The 15,990-nt window shown below is 32.0% G+C and overlaps 2 pseudogenes; both read right to left on the bottom strand.

The window, feature by feature from the left end:
- Nucleotides 1-8,232: 8,232 nt before the first annotated feature.
- Nucleotides 8,233-9,546, bottom strand: LOC120140309 (annotated as a pseudogene).
- Nucleotides 9,547-12,974: 3,428 nt separating this feature from the next.
- LOC120140247 lies at nt 12,975-15,698 on the bottom strand (annotated as a pseudogene).
- Nucleotides 15,699-15,990: the final 292 nt, after the last annotated feature.

Here is a 15,990-nt window from a genome sequence, read left to right as displayed (position 1 = left end):
GAGATGACGTTCGACGTGAGGAATATGATAAAAAGATGCATACCATGAGAACGATGATAATTAATGACGTTTTTGCATAAATTAAGAGACTCCTTGCAATTGCAATTGCCCGTTAAAGAAAACGATGGGCAATCTAGAGAAAGCAATGCCAAAACAGGTGCTTAATTCAATTTAACAATAAATCAACTGATGTTAGGATAATTATATTATTGGAAAATTTTAAATTGTATATAATTTAAATATATTTTTAATAATTTAATTTTTTTGGATAATTCCATTTCATTACCCAAGAAAGTAGAAGCTTGCTACAATTTACAGCCTGCAATAAACATCAGATAACATAACCAGCAAACAACTTAAGCTAGACTACTAACACAATAGAAGAAACAGTATAACTGAAACTCCCAACTTAATTAATACCCCAACTAACACAAAGAGTTGCATTTCTTGGGTCGAATCTGCTGATAGTGTTTCCCTCCATCCGGATCCGAACAGCTTCTTTGATATCCTGCAATAACGCATCCATTGGCCGAGCTCTACCCCCATAAACTTTGTTGTTTCTTTCCTTCCAAATGCCATAAACATGACCTGCCCATGCAAGCCAAAACACTCTTACAATGAGAGACTTACCCGTAAGGCAATGGGTCGCCCAAGCCAGCTCACATCCTAGCTACTAACCCCCCGATACACACCACATAAAGCAATAATAGCTCCCCATAAGTCTTTTGCAAAATTACAACCAAAGAACAAATGGTCTCTTCACTCTGCCTCAATACCACACAAAAGTATCGTTCTCAATATTTAAACCCATTCTTAGAAGCCTAACTGAGTAGGGAGTCGGTTAAGAATAACCATCCATGTAGCATCCAAAAATTTGGGTTAGTGACTAAAATGAGAATTTTGGAATTTGAGGATCAATTTAAGGAAATTGATAAGTTTAAGAATTTAAATAGGACTATTTCAGTATTGGATTAAATCATAATTATGGAATAAGTAAAGGGCATTATGGTAATTAGTTTAAAAAGATATTTTCTTTCCCTTATTAAGAATTAAACACATGGGATGTGAAGAGTGATCTAGAACTCTTCTTTTCCTTCTTCATTTCTTCTTCCCGTGGGTTCAAGCTCAAACCTCAAAGGTGAGTTTTAATTTTTATGATTAATTCTTGAATGTTTAAGTTGGGTTTTATTCCATGAGTGTTATATAAGCTTAAGGAAAGCTTATATAAGCTTAAAACACCAAAAGGAGAGAATTAGAAAGGAAATTTGATTAAGGGTTGAGAAATGAATTCTTGATATAAAGAGGTTTTTGAAGTTTTAAAGATGGATTTGACTTGTCAATGGGTTAATTAAGAAGTTAAAGGTGATAGAATTGAATTTAGAACACATGGAAAATTTAATGAAATTCTTTGATTCAAGAATTATGGTGGATTATGGGAGATGGTAAAGTTTTATAGTGTTATAAGAAGGTTGATACATGGATAGATAAGTTTTAAGGTATAAGGAGGGGTTAATAAGTAGAATTTGAGGTCAAAGTAAGAATTTTCGGGCTCAAAATGTAATTTCTGGGTTGTATGCATCAATGCATCTTCAATGTGCATCAATGCACTCTTAAATAAATAAACATCGAGTACAGTTGGTACATCGATGCATGAGGAGTGCATCGATGCATCCCCTTAAAATGGAAACATCAAATGTAAATTATATATCGATGCATGGTAGTGCATCGATGCACATGTTAAAGAATGCATCGATGCACTGAAGAATGCACCGATGCACTTTAATGGGAAATGAAATAAATCGTTATTCAGTCTATGAAATGATAGATTAAAGTATATTAATTGGATACTGATAGTATCAATACATGATTATGTAGACATCGATCGAAAGCAAAGTTCGGATAGGTCGATAGAGTAAGATACGCAACAGAAATAAGAGTTTAAGAGGGTTCATTGAGACCATGTGAGTACATGATAGTAAGTGTACGTTATGTTAAGGAATTAAGACTTGAGATGAGTCCAATTCCGATATTATATGATATAAGTATTAAAGCATAAACATGTAGTGATATGGTGTTAGATGTATGGTATATGAGTAAATGTATATGTTTAATTGTTGAATGCATTTTTATGTGTGAACTATGTAAATGCTTGTATTATGATAATAGGTCATGTGATCATGAAATATATGATAAAATATATATGAAAATAATATGACTCATATGTGTTTATTAGAATGCTATATGATATGTTAGTATAATAAGATAGATTAGATATTGATAATAAGACATAAGATTATATGCATATGTAATATATGTTAAAAGATAAGAAATAATATGTTATATGCATATGAGAAAAAGATATTTGTGATGTGACCATGTGTGAAAAGGATGAATAATGTGAATTTCATGGAAAATGCTACGTGAAAGTAAACTACGTGACTATGTGATCATATGAAATGTGATAAAGAGCTATGTGAAAGAACTATGTGATATGAATATGTGAATGTATAATGAGGTAAAAGATAATGCCCATGTCATGTGTTATGAGAGCTATAGGTATAGTTGGCATGCCAAGAGTCGAGGGTCTACGCGGTCATTCGGGACATAGTGGTCCTTCGGGACAAATTCTACGCGCTCCTAGTGGGATTTATACGAGTTGTGGTGAAACATAGTGCACAACCTCTATGTACTCACGTACCTTAAGTTCTCAATAGTGTGCATGGGCTTTGAAAAGAAACCATAATTTAATATAACGATATATATAAGTGACAAGTTAGGATTATATGATAATAAGGGTAACAAGTGTATATGGGTAATAGTGATATGAGATGTGATATGGTTATGTATGATATGATCATAGTAATTATCCATGTATTGTTGTGTTTGAATTATATTATATGTTTATGTTCAATATATGCTCATTTGATGGAATTGAATCAATGATAAGGAAATAAGTAAGGATAAACCGGTAAGTGATGTGTTTAATAGGTATATAAGTATAATATGTGTTATATGGGATGTTCATGCATTTGTTAGTTTACTTTATGTATTTACATGTCTCACTAAGTCTATGACTTAGCGTGTAAATATTTTACACGTAGGTGTGGATAAGTCAGAAGATCAAGTTTCAGATCCGTAGAGCAGCATACCTCTGTGCAAAGTTCAGATCAGAAATATTTTGTAAAGTATGTATTGTCATATAATTTAGTATGTTGGAATATAACTAAGTCATGATATATATATGTACGCTCTGATGGAGTCTGTTAAGGTTTTAAATATGTTTATGTAAAAGAATTACTTTATAGAATAAAAGTTTTAAATTTTCTATGGTTTTTATAAAAGTATATACTTTGACTGGTCAATGTGACACCTCGACTTGTATCCGAGTCGGGTACGGGTTGAGGGTGTTACAATCCACACTATGATATTGTGTTTAGGAATACGTCCAGGGAACCAGACTAGATACTGCCAAGAGACCTTAGGAGCACTAATGTGCATGTCTTCCCGAATGCTTCTTACACTCATGCTATGTATCGGACCAACAAAGAGGTGAAAGACATTAGGCCTGATTTTCAAAATGTACTTGAAGCACCAACTTACATTTGTGGGAATACTCATCTGCCAGAAATCAACATTCCCAATCACATAGGCACGTATCCAGGCCACCCAAAGAGAGCCCTCATTAGCCAATAAATTCATGATTATGTGTACAATGCAGGCTTTATTCCATTCGCCTATAGCTTGAACGCCCAGACCTCCTTCAGATTTCATTAAATAGATTTTTTTCCAGCTGACACGAGCACCTTTTGCAAGTAAGTCAGACCCCTTCCAAAAGAATCTGGAACATATCTGCTCGATGGTATTAATAATCTCTTTAGGCAGAATGAGCTGCCTGCACCAGAAACTTGCTATGCTGAATAAAACAGCTCAGATCAGTTGAAGTCTCCCAGCAAAGCTAAGATGTTTGTTGGCCCACAAACTCAACTTGACCCTGATCTTATCAATTAAATTGTTACAGTCCTTCACAGTTAGTTTCCTGGTTACTAGTGAGACTCCTAATATCATACTGGAAGGTTACCCAGTTTGAAACCTGTTATCTCCTTAATGGCAACACATTGCTCAACAGAAATCCCAGCATAGTACATTTCACATTTACTAGCATTTAGTTTTAAACCAGACATGGAGTAGAAAGTGTCTAAAACAACTTGTACACCAATTACAGAGTCCAAAGAACCTTTGCAGAATATAAGTAAATCATCTGCGAAGCAAAGGTGAGTGAGCCTAACCTTTTTGCACTTAGGATGGAAGTTAAACACTCCCTTCATGGAAGCCATATTTAGAAGGCTAGATAAAATGTTCATAGCCAAAACAAAAAATTAAAATTTTAAAAATTTTAAGAGCTTTGATGTGAATTTATTTCTTCGATGCCACATTAAAAATATTTTAAAACTTAATATATTAATGATTTTTAACCTAATATTTGTGAAGGCGATTTTAATTTTCAACTTCTTTAGAGCTTCAAATCAAACTCATATCTTCCATAAAGATAAAGAGAAACTTGGTGATTGGTTAGAAAGGTTTTGAAACCTAGAACATATCAAGTGGATTCAAGCTCATTTTTAGTGTTCTAAGAGTATTTATCAACTCCTTTTAAATCCATTTTCATATGACTAATCCATTCTTTATTTGTTTGATTGATGCAAGAGCTTAAAGAATCCCCTAGAACTAGAGAGAGGGATGCTTAGTGAAAGTTGATCAAAGAGCTTCATTTCAAGATTCTAACTTCAAGGTAGTATATTGTTAATCCTTTTTGTTGTTATGTCTCCATTAAATGCGATGGCTTTTTGTGGATTTGAATATTTAAGCATGTTGGATGTTATTGCATGATTTATTTCTTAGATGACATGTTGGTTGTCAAGCTTGTGTTTTTATGGTGCTAGACAAGATAACTCCCTTAAGATTAAGAGTCGAATTGAGGCTATACTAGAGTGCTGAAAAGGATTTTTTGAGTGATTTTCGAGCCTAGAAATAGACATTTTTAGGCTTGGGTATCAATACTAGATGAACAATATCAATAATGGACGAACTAGTGAAGAATCTGAGCATTTTGCACATAAAGTATCGATATTGTTCATAAGAGTATCGATATTTATGTGGTATCGATACCAAGAGTTAAGTATTGATACAAAAAAAATTCGAAACATTTTGGTATCGAAACTGTCCAAGAGTATCGATACTATAGGGTGAGTATTGATATCTCAGCTTGTTATTGATACTACATGTCTTGAAAGTCAAATTTGACTTCGTTAAGGTTCGTAAGAGCGATGATTGACCCGGAACGATAAGATCCAACTTATGAAGGGTTGAAATGATCAAATATGATTAAAGAACACCTTAAGAGTGGTGCTTGACTAAAACACCCATGATGGATAAGACGATTCAAATGTACCTTAATTGGATCCATAACTAACGATTATTCGTTGCGAAAGAATACGTGCAAGCGAGATGACGTTCGACGTGAGGAATATGATAAAAGAGATGCATACCATGAGAACGATGATAATTAATGACGTTTTTGCATAAGTTAAGAGATTGCTTGCAATTGCCCGTTAAAGAAAACGATGGGCAATCCAGAGAAAGCAATGCCAAAATAGATGCTTAACTTAGTTATTTAACAATAAACCAACTGATGTTAGGGATAATTATATTCTTGGAATTTTTTTAAATTTGTATATAATTTAAATATATTTTTAATAATTTAATTTTTAATTTTTTAAATTTTAATATATATATTTTTAAAAGTTTGTACTACAACCTTCTACTCCTATAAATTTAGGGGATGCTTATTGAGCGAGACGATCACGAGTTGGGCAGTGCTCGACTCATGCTCATTGTAAAATTTTGTTGCTCGACTTGACTCGTTGGTCGTTAAGCTCGTTAAAATTTTGCTCGACTCATGCTCGTTAAAAAAATTTGTTGCTCAACTCATTTCTCGTTAAACTCGTTGCACGTTAAGCTCATCGAAATTTTTACTTTATCTTCTTAACTATAAGTAAAATCTACTAATATTGTATAGAGCTTAATATAAACATAAATTAATAAATTTAACAAAAAAATATCAAAAAGAGTGTATGAAGAAATTTTAAAGTCTAAACTCCAAAGTAACAATCCACAAATACATTAAAATAATAAAAATGTTTGATTTTTAGGTGTAGAAAAATATCAATTAATAATTTTTTATTTTTTTATTATTTATTAGAAAATTAATAGATTAGTAATTTATCATATTGTTATCATCTATTAGTAAATTAGTAATTCTTTAATGAAATATTTTTTACGATAACTATTAAAAGATTATAATAAAAAATTAACAAGCTGCTCGCAAACTTATCGAGTCGAGTTAAACTTTACTTGACTCAATTCGTTAAGGTCTTGAGTCAAACTCGTGTTCAAGTCGAATTCGACCTACTCACGAGCTTCTCAACTCATTAAACACCCCTACCTACTATTGATGTTATTGTTTAACCTTCCAATTCAAAGATATACAAATTCATTTAATGTCTAAATAAATAGAAACAATAAACCACAAGGAATGAAGCATTTCAAGCAATCACAACACTCATTTCTCGGACTCGATGAATGTTAAGTATCGATGTATATAATCGTTAAAGGATAAATTATACTTTTCATCCCTCAACTTTGTATGTATTTCTGTTTTTGTCACTCAACTTTAAAAATTTTCAGTTTGATCATTCAAATTTTGAATTACTCATGTTTTGGTTACTCTGTTGTTAAAAAATTAACAAGTTACGATAGACCATATTTTTTTCTTTTTGAAAAGACTTATAAACTTTCTTCAATTTTTTTAAAACTCCTAAAATCTTCCCAAAACCTTTTTTTATTTCTTTTGATTTTTCAATGTCAGATCATCTTCCTCTAAACCCCAACAATGAGGAAGTGGAGAAAAATGAGTTATATACTATATTATCTTATTATTTTTAATTTAATATTCAAGTAATTAAAATAAGAATAATTAAAAAATTAAATGATTAGATTTCTTTTTTCAAAATTAAATAATAAAAAAATACGTATAAAATTAAGTGAGGAAAAGCATAACTACCTACTAGTCAAAAGCTATTCCTACTTTTTCAATGTTATATGACTTTTGAATTATCAAATACATTAGATTAATTAACATCACAAATACAGCATTATACATATTTAATAAATATGAAAAATGATAAAATAAAAATTAAGCCAATAAGTTTAATACAACTCTGTATTTATATAGTTTTTTATAAATTCTAGATTTAATTTTATCTAAAGGGAGAGGAAAAGAAAGTATTACTAAAAGGTCTAAAATTCTTGACTTTTTATGAAAAAATAAAGATAAACAACTTGATTAACCAAATAAAAATATTTGCTCATTAATTGTATAATCTAACATTTATAATAATTGGTTTTAATTGTATATTATATTGGATGAAAGTTGCAATTTTAAAATATATGTTTTTAATTATTTATATTTGGTTTATAATTATATGAACAATGATGAAGTGAGTTTAGACATTTATAAACATCTTATTCGTTTATATTCAACTCACTGTAATGTGTTGCATGGTAAAGCAGCCAAGGTTGGCTATAAATAAATCCAAAGAAAAAGCCACACTTGCCCCTACCCTGTCCAATCCAAGTCATTGTCGGGCGGTTTGTTTTATCCATAAAATCAACTATCATATTTTTTTTAATTATTAATAACACATATACTTTTTAGTGTATTTGACTACTATTTGTTCGAATTTAAAATCAAAAAAAAAAATCACTTAATGGGTTCACTATAATATCTTATTAAGAACCAAAATTTTAAATTAAAATATTAATCGATCATTAATAATAACTCATAATTTAATCTTTGTTTTAAAAAATAATTCATCTCAATCAGTATAATTGAAAATTAATGTTATTTTCAATATTATTATAATATTTCTAAATTTATATATTTAAATAAGAAAAATGAAACTCGGTCGACTTTAGTATTTTTAAAGATATTATAAAAAATTGCATGAAACAAGTTATTTTAATATTTAAATTGATGATTATTATTCTTTCGAAATCTTGAGTTTGAGTATTAGAGACTGTAATGTTATTTGAACTTTCATTATCGATGGGTAAAAAAAAAAAGGAAAAACAAACACGTACTGTCGGCAACCTATATCAAGACGTACATGAATTCTATTTGATTGCTTGCCACAGCGTGAGACCAAACATGATAGCAGCATAAAGTAGAGCAACGAGAGCCCAAGGCTTTGTGAAATAGTTGTGCACTAAGGCTGCTCGCCATCGAGGCCACCACCTTCTGCAATGACCATCCAGTTGATCACTCAGTTCTGAATAATAGAATTCCTTGACCTAAGTGTCATTGTAAAGATTATTGAAGAACTTGGTTGAATCTTCCAGCCCAACCAGTTATCGAATATGTCATGCTTGCATAGTATCTCCATGTCATCGTTGGTGTTGATAAGGTCATCGAGGAACATGGCGTAGCAAGTGAATATAGGCGGACAATGCAGCAAACACTGCTCGTATACGATCAGGTTCCGGAAGATTGTCTCAGTTGTCTCTTGGATAAGCAACGGCGGGATTTCGACACATCCGTCTTTAAACTTTATGTCCAAGACGCTATCTGCTTTGCCTTTCTTGAAATCTATGCCAGCTTATTTGGGCCTTGTTGCGGAACGAATCGGCTGCCATCCGGGTTTAGGTTTGTTTCTGATTTCTTGGGATGGTAACACCAATGATAATCTTAACAAATCAAGAATATGCTTGATATCTTTTTTTTTTCTCTGAAACAGCTTGTTTCAGGTGAATCAGAAGTGAAAGTGTTAGCAAAGAACGAAAGGGCAAGTTCAACCAAGAACTTGGTTTCACGAGGGAGCCTGGTTTTTTCAAACAAGATTTCAAGCACTAACCAGGGGATTTGATTCTCAAGCAAAATCAAGTCATGATGCAGATAGTGCAGCATACATGACATGGAGAAAATCGGGTCATCGGGTTCCTTCACTTCTTCCGCACCTCTACGAAGCAGCTCAATCACAAAGACGCCATCGAGCAGCATTGTTTTAACGAATTCATCACCCAATTCCGCTGCAAAATTATGGCCTGCATAGCAAGCACTGGCCTGTTTCTCAATCAACTTAACAGCATTAACAAAATCAGATAAAACTTTCTCTTCTTCATTCTCCTTGGATTCTTCGGAACGAGCCTTAATCACCCTGCAAAGGAGACCTTTCAAGTACTTTTTTATTTTCTCAACGGCAACCAAGTGTTCTTTGCCACGGTGCATTGGCCCAATGGAGAAACAATTGGGGAGGAATGAGCTTTCATTGTGCCTGAAGAGTATGCTGGGGATGTTGAAGATGCAGCAGCTGTGGGGCATGGATAAACAATCATCCCTCAGTTCAACATTCAGAAAAGATACCAATGAAGATTGAACATTGATCACAACGTGTTCATTTGATCTTCCACTTTGTGCTGCCATCTTGTAGCCTGCAAAGAGAGGTTAAGGAATTGTAAAATAAAAGGCAAAGAGGTCTAAAGTTGAAACAACCAAGTTATAGTTTCAAACAGATGGCAGAATGAGTGAGTGCGTTGGGAAAGAATCTACAATAGTTAACACAAGATGGGTTCCTTGGGGAATAAGCAATGCCTTGCTTCATCTACGGTATATTGGTAAGGAATAAGGATTTTTTTTCCGATTAATTTGAGGTAAGTACAAAGTAGTATCTGTTCAAAAAGATAACTCTCAACCATTTGACATTAACGCTCAAACCCCTGACATGATATACTCTCACCCGGGACCTCAAGGAATAACAATAATTTTTTACCACCAACATATAATATACATATATAGCTAGAGTTTGCTTGTGGGATGATGCTTATTTCATAACTCTTTTGTACAATTTCGATTATAATGAAATTTTCTCTTTCGTCAATCTTTTTTTAATCTAAAATTGTGTGTTCGTTTTATTTCTTTCTTTTAACTTGTGATTTTTATTATTATCTTATTAGATTTCGTGACATTTTTCTTTTTAATTTCACTTCAACATAAAGAAAATGCTTATGTGACATTGAGAATAAAACAATATATAATAATAAAAAGTTAAAATAGAACCTGAATTCCTTCGGAGATAAGAAATCCCTTGCATCATAGTCTAATAAAAATGAGTCATAAACATCATATTTTCATCTTTGTTCTAAATTCTTTACAAACTACTCTCCACAATTCAAGAGAAAGAATGAGTCATACGTACATCTATTTATTGATTACATTACATATATAGTTTCAAGTACACGAAGTCGACAAAAATAAACGATTAAGCTTTTATATTTATATATAGGGTAAATTATAAATTTAATAACTGAACTTTATTTTGTCTCTATTTCACTTAACGTACTTTAAAAGTTTTAAATTTAATAATTGAACTTTATACATTGGATTTTTTTATTACTCTTTCGTTAATTTATAACGGTTATGACTTTTTATCAAATCTATGTCAGAAAAAAATTGAAAAAATAAATAAAAGATAAATTTGTCAAATCCCCATAGTGACCTTTTGTTACCCTAGATGAAAGTGGTCGTTGGCTGTTAGAAGGGAAACTGAGCGAGAGATGAGTTTTAGAGATAGAGACCAAATAGGCACAGCATCGCATCCCTCCTCTCTTCGCCACCACGTATCAACGTATCTGACCATTGACAGATCTATAAATATTTTCTAGGTGGACACACAGATACTAATTATTGAAATTTTTCGTACAGTGAACACAAATAAAATTTTAGGGTGGGTACCAATAGTAAAATGGATAATTAATATAAAATAGTTTTTTATATATAATTTTGAGGAGGAATTTTGATTGTGTTAACTCGATGCTGTGGTTAGATCAATTCAATTTTTATCTTTATCAATCACGGACATTAGTAGTGTTGCGGATGGCAACTCATTTTTAATGTTATAATTTTGTTTATTGTTTTTTGATACTCGGATATTTTGCATGTTTATTTTGGCCACCAAGACATTATTCTTGTTTTTTCAAGAAAATAAAAAAAGGGTAAAACACACAAGCATTACTATTAAAGGCAGTGAAGCTGGAGACTGCTTGCAACCTTATCATATGGGATCGCTTTCATGGCTATGGTTTCCATCAAATAAGCAATTCTCGTGCAGTAGGCACACTCCATGGCTGTAGTTTCAATGATGATGACCGCTAAGGTGAAGGGGGTTAATGATTGGCGGTGGATTTTTCTTAATATGAATATTGAAGCTTGGGTTTAAAGAATTCTTGGGGTTTTTATTGATATTAATATTTGTTGGATTTCTGTTGTTTTGGTCTTCTCTTTCTCTTTTTTTCTTTTCGGTTGATTTCTTATAATAAAATTGATGGGTTTGGTGTTTAGGTGATAATTTACTTGTGTTGCAGAGATAGTGTTTGAAGGAGGAGGAGAAAAGAAATAAAGAAAATATATGGCAACTAAAAGGTTGAAAAGTCAAACAAATAATGAAAAGTAATTTAAAATGCTATGTCATCTAACTGTTAGAGAGAAAACGACTTAATTGACAAAAAAAAAGTTTATGTATAAAGTTCAACGAATAAATTAAAAATTTTAAAATATAGTGAGTGAAATAAGAGAAAAAGTAAAGTTCAGAGAGTAAATTTATAATTTACCCTTATAATATATGTATATATATATATGGATGGGTTGAAGGTGCATGCGGACGATCATCCCCTTAATTTTTTTTAATTCTTATGTATTTTAGAATTAATTGCATCGTATGTCTCCAAACTATGATTTTATTCTAAATTGATCTTTAATTTTTTAAATTTTAATTTCATCCTCAAACTATCATACTCATTCTAAATTAGTCTTTAAACTTTTGAATATTCAAAATTCTTCCTCAAAATATAACCTCATTCTAAATTAATCTCCAAACTTTTAAATATTCAATTTCATCCCCGAGTTCATCCATTATGTAATTAATTTTAACCATAGTTTAACCTAAACTTTATTTTTTTCAAACAAATAATAATATAGTTTGTCCTAACAATTTTATTAATATGAATGTGAATAGTATATACATATAATTTTGGATGAAATTGAAATGTTGAAAAAGTATAGGGACCAATTTGGAATGTAGGATATAGTTTGGGGATGAAACTAAAATATTCAAAAGCTTGAGGATAAATTTAGAATGATAGTCATAGTTTAGGATGTAAATAGAATATTTAGAGGTTTAGAGTCCAATTTAAAATGACGATCATAGTTTGAGGATGAATGATGCAATTAACTCATATATATATATATATATATATATAGCAGAACTATAGATCTGTCTCATCTTTAAGGGTATAACCAAGAGCAACAACATATTGAAGAAGAGCTTCCAACTCCTCACTTATGAACCTATCTCCATTTTCATTGGCGCTGAAGAGCTCGAAACGCTGCAACACGAGATTCAAGCTCATTGAATGCTTTCTTCAGCTCTGCCTTGCTGGATGGCCATCTTTGCCGAAGTCGAATCGCCTGAATAAGGCTTTCACTTTTTCCTTCGAGAAGGGTGCACGGCTTCCTGGTTGGGTTTCCACCTTTGATCCATTGTATATCACCCATGGTCATAGGAAATTTAGAGTATAATAGGATAATAATAACAGCACACAATAAAAATTTCAAACATGTGACCAGACATTATCGATCAAGATTGGGATTTAGACAATTGTATAGATGTTTGAGTCTTACATTCAGTACTTGAAAGTTGTTGAAACTTATCTTCTTTCATTGTAAAGGTTTTGATCTCAGCTAGTAAATGTTGTGAATTTCAGGTCCACAACCGTGACTCCAGTTGCGAATTTGATCCGAGTTTACTGCTCCCAATGCTCGAGCTCCAATGTAGAACATAATTAATATTAGTAAGTTCCATTAATGGAAATCAAACCAGTGTAGAGAGTTAAGACAGGAAGACAACATCAAAACCAGCAAAAAACAAAAATCAGCTGCAAGAAACCAGAAATTACAATAGACCGAAAGAAACCAACTGAATGTACTGAACGTCTAATCACTAGATGATCCCCCGTCGTCCTGATCCTCATGCTTTTTGTGATTGGTCACTCCCACTTTGACCATCATTTAGTACAGGATCTGATTGACAGAGAACTAAGGCAACACCTATAGTTTAAGAGAATAAAAAAATTGGTAAACAAAATCGATATAACAAATTTTCAATCCAAAACACATGGTAGTGTTGGGATAGTAGGTCATCAAGAACATCGAAAGCAAAAGGAGAGGGAATGCACCAAAATTTTTGCAAAAAAATCGAATAACGATCTAATTCAAACCCTAGACCTACTAAGTCATCTTTTAACAGTGACTGCATGAACCAACTTGACTAAAAAGGGGTTCTAAAATATCGATATTTTATTCATCCAAGACTAGAAAACAAGATTGACAAGCATCATCAATTACTTCCCAATTATCAATAGCATACCTTCAGGCGTGCATCTCCGGCCAAAACTATGCAAACCGACATAATTTGCTTTTACTGCTCCACTATTATACACCAAGAGAGTTGGAAGATTACGATCTGGGTAGTTAGGAATGCAATCAGTGGATATTATCTTGACAAACTTTGTAGCAGGGTATTTAACTGCCAATTCTTCCAAACACCGCAGAAGCAGCCCACACTCTGGAAATCTAATAAGAGATACCAATAAAGCAAAGATTACTCAATATTTTCAACGAGCACAAGCATCCAAACACTAAAAAGGAAAAATGCTATGATTTAATTAGATTAGTATTACAAAAATGAAAATTTATATAGTTCACTTCGAATGTTAAGGAGGAAACACTAAATATTGTACTAAGCAAATAAAATCCAATTAACAAGCTTAAAAAAGAATCATTATGAACAAAAGATTAGAAAAAGTGCTCAATGCAAACAAATTTGTCACAATTTAGATGACTAATAATTGTATAAGAAGCAAACAATATTTCAAATGTAAAATACCCTTCTTTGTAGAGAAGGACAACCACCCACACATCCTGAGGAGCTTGTGAAACCTCTCATACGAAATCGGATACTGAAATCTGAATCACTGATCCATACTTTGAAACCTTAGCTGCTTCCCTTATCTCAGCTAGCCTCTTCTTTCTATCAAAACAACAATATTTTTTCCAATAAAATGCAGAAACATAGATATATATACCAATGAAAATTTATGTTACTCAAACTTAAGAGTGAGCCGGATTAGCAAATAAGTCCAACACTGATATGTTTAAATTTTTCATGTGTTTGAAAGATCCGGATCAAATGAAAACCCAATGACAAGGCAAATATTCCAACTTTTTTAAATCATGAATTTGATACAAAATGAAGAACAAATAATAATTAGCTTAAAGTTTATCACAAATACTTTTATTCATTTTAAAACTTTCCTTTCTTCTACAAATTTCTCCAATTAAACCAAACCCATATTTTAATTCAATAAAAAAGCATCTGTGCACCTCATAATTAAAAAAAATGCTTCAAACCTCAAATTTAAATCCAAAAATATCCAATTAATTGAAGAAAAACTAAATAAAACCTGTATTCTTCAAGGAAACGATCATCTTCGAGATCTTCAAGTTCTTCTTCAGTCTTTTGATCGATCCAAGACTTATCCTTGGGGGCAGAATCCGAGTTGGGTGCGGGTTCAAAAGGAGGCTTGAAAGCAGGTGGCTTTTGGGGTAAATTGCCAAGCTTTCTTTGGATATCATCCCATTGAGTGGAAGCTCCTTCTACATCTTTGTAAACGAAATGGTAATCCACCATTATTTAGAGCTCTGTCTTCTTCCTCTGATCCTTCCGCCCTCTGCTTCAAATTCTAAACAAAACCAAAATAAGAAGGTGATATGAGTATGAAGTACTGATTCTAGCCCCTACGGTTCGTATCAGTCAAGATTCTGCCACACTCACCCCATGAAGAAGTAGCAGCCAAGAAAATACCGCATTCAACCAAAACAAAGAAATTTAAAACACTAAACAGCCATAAATTACCATATGAAAGTATTTAAACAAAGAAGCTATTCTTAAAGCTGAACAAGATAAGATTTTATGATCAAGAAATTATTAAAAATAAGAATTCAACTTCGGATGCCTTTATATTTCTCGGTATTCAGCAGCAATATGAAGTTTGCCTCTTGATTCTTAGAGAACCATGTTTCCTGCTTGTTCCTAGCTTTTTCTATGCTAATACAAAGAGGGAATTTGTATTTTTCCAGTTAAAATATATCCGTACAGCTATCAGTTTTGTGAAAATAGAAAATATTGTTCACTGTGCAATGCCATATGTCCATATAACCTCAGAAATTTACCCAATATGAAAGAATCAAAAATAGCAAAATTCCTCATTTCTTAGCAAATCGCCACCATCTTCTACAGATCCTATCTCCAATCAATATTAGTTTCAAACCCAAACTTCCACTCTTACTCTAAGACTTGAGACAAGAAAAACACCATTTACATAACAGATCTTGAAAAAAAAATGAAATCTTATTTTCTAAAAGAAAAAGAAACTAATCTACGAGAAAGCATACATGTGGAGGAGTCGTAGAGCGGAGGTGATCCGGTGAGAGGAACGGAATCGAGAAAGTATCGGGTAAAAGGAGTAAATTATTTTCAGGAAAATAAAAAAAAAAGTTTAATATAAAAAAATTATCCAATTATACCTAAATTATTTTTCAGTCAATCTAATAGTATAATATTATAAACACTCGGCTGTAACAAACGTTGAATTTTTTTTTGTTAAGTATCAATTCAGGTTATGAATTTTTTAAAAATAATTTCTTTTAAAAATAATATAATTCGATAAATTCAATTATCATCTCAACAATAAAAATGACAACATCCGACAAGAAGATGATAAGAGCGTAGTGGCATCTATGATTGTGGTCGAGAAGCGAGA

This window comes from Hibiscus syriacus, unplaced genomic scaffold (genome assembly GCF_006381635.1).
Source record: "Hibiscus syriacus cultivar Baekdansim isolate YM2019G1 unplaced genomic scaffold, ASM638163v2 tig00110783_pilon, whole genome shotgun sequence".
NCBI classification, from domain to species: domain Eukaryota; kingdom Viridiplantae; phylum Streptophyta; class Magnoliopsida; order Malvales; family Malvaceae; genus Hibiscus; species Hibiscus syriacus.
Note: the sequence above shows the minus strand (reverse complement) of the source record. Positions and strands in the feature narration are given on the sequence as shown.